Genomic DNA, 2,120 nt, shown 5'->3' on the forward strand with positions numbered 1-2,120 from the left:
ATTTTATCTCAGAACCTACATAGCAGCTTTGCAAACCAGGGAGGAGATCTTGAGAACTCTTTGTGGTTCTCTCTTGCCAAAAAAGACTGGGTAGCTGAAAAAAATCTTGTCAAGTCTACATTCGGTAAAATAACTTTTCAAAAAAATAATTTGTGCTTACCCATTTATATGTTATACTTGTTGAAGTATTTCAATGCATTTATAAGCTTAATTTCCACCATTTAAGTTAATACAGTATATATCAGCATTTGGGTCAGGCATTTCATGTGTTATAATATGTGAATGTTGTCTATCTTTGCAGAATACGCTACGAACATAATTGAAATGGCTCTGTACATGGCAAAAAGTAATATGAAAGAGTTTTTTACACTGCTGAAATAATGTGCGATCCGGGAACAATTGCTGGGAAATTACCAAAACCAGACAAAAATCAGTTCGTGTCCAATTTACTCAGCCGATTCAACAGAAATTAAATACTGTATAGCCATACAGTAACATGACCATGTTACACTTTTTTTTTTATAAGAGCCATTCAAATTATGCCCAGGCTCACTGTTATTATTTTTGCTGATTCCAGCATTGCTCTATTTCCATTTACAGAAAATTGTTATTGTACAGCAGTATATTACTGTGCTATAAACGTTATAAGATCGTTATCGTTGAAGTATAAACAGGCCTTTATCCTCAACCTGGGCTTCAATATTTGAAAAAGCTTTTGGTTTGTACCTGATTGTACTTTAAACATTTCTTATGAGGTAGTTCTTGTTATCTTGCATAGTAAAATACCTACTACATGTCTTGAGACATGTTTCCAAACTACATCTTCCACGTTGTATTAACAAATTCTACCCACTTATTAAATGTTTCTATATCTTTTTTGGAAAGAGAACAAAAGATAGTTTCTGGTGACTAAATTGCATTCTGATGTGTTGAATTTGTGTAGAAAAAAATCATGGAAAATAATTTTATATAACCAATTATGTTATTTACTAAGATAATTCATATATAAGGGTTTTTTTAAATGATAATACTGTTAGTGCAATAAACAAGCAATTACTATTAATCATTTTTTAAACAAGTTAAATTGGATAACAATTATATTTATTATTACATGTACTAATCTTTACATTTAATGATAATAAAGCATGCTTTAGCATGAATACTGCAATCATAATCTAACTGTAAATTAGTGGTAAGTGTCTTCACTTTGTTTCAGTACTTAGCAAAGGTTGTCCCATTTTGTGAAAAAATAATAAGAGTTCGTCAGTGTTAAATAATATCATGAGAGTCTCTTGTAGCATGAATACTGCAATAGTAATCAAACAAGTATTTCATTAATCAAATTGTAAATGATTTTAATTGAATTGCAATTATACAGTATATAGTACAGTAGCAATACTACTTACATTAAAAAAAAAAAAGACATGCATATTGTTTTTAAGGTTGTTGGACATACTGTATTACTAAAATAAAACACAAAACCTGGTATAGTGTAATGCCTTAATTTTGTTAATAAATAGGTGCTTAGTATCGTCAGGAAAATTGAATCATACAATTTTACATCTTACACTGTATTGTTTGCTCTGTAATTCATAAGCTATTGGAATTATGCTTTAGAGATGTGTATAAGAGACAGTAGTAATTCATACTGGCAATACATTAACATAGCTACAGCATGAGGAGCCTCTGGTCAAAGGAGAAGCTAAAATTCACCTGTCTGGGGAGGATATTTAAACTCTGTGTAGTTGGCACTGGGTTCAGGAAATGCCTCATGTATGGACTTCATTACACGACATTAGCACTCGCCTGTCTTTGCCAAGATAACCACAGCACCAACGTACAAATTGCTGATAGGCTGTATGCCTGTAACGCCTGGAAAAAAAATTGTGAAGCAATATTAATATAGATTTTTTTTGTGTGTGACGGGAAGAGAAAACAGGAATTAAAGCTTAACTACACCTCATAAATAGTAATCAGATTTAATAAAATATTTTATTGGTCAATTCCACTTGTAAGCAGTGGGGTATTTTGCAAGACTTGCATGTAAGTGCACACACGAAGAAAAAGTAAGGTACCACCCAAAATATTAACTAATGTATGCCTAATAGAACAAAAATATA

The 2,120-nt window shown here is 31.4% G+C and overlaps 1 long non-coding RNA gene across 1 annotated transcript in view; it reads left to right on the plus strand.

Moving 5' to 3' along the window:
• LOC117117368 overlaps nt 1-1,186 on the plus strand; it is an 11,357-nt gene extending 10,171 nt beyond the window's left edge. The window contains exons 2-3 of the long non-coding RNA XR_004446892.1: nt 13-124; nt 302-1,186. This is a non-coding gene — a long non-coding RNA (uncharacterized LOC117117368). The remainder of the gene's footprint in view (nt 1-12; nt 125-301) is intronic.
• Nucleotides 1,187-2,120: the final 934 nt, after the last annotated feature.

The sequence above is a fragment of the Anneissia japonica genome, unplaced genomic scaffold (genome assembly GCF_011630105.1).
Source record: "Anneissia japonica isolate Jap-2015-1 unplaced genomic scaffold, ASM1163010v1 scaffold288182_len93402_cov192, whole genome shotgun sequence".
In the NCBI taxonomy this organism is placed as follows: domain Eukaryota; kingdom Metazoa; phylum Echinodermata; class Crinoidea; order Comatulida; family Comatulidae; genus Anneissia; species Anneissia japonica.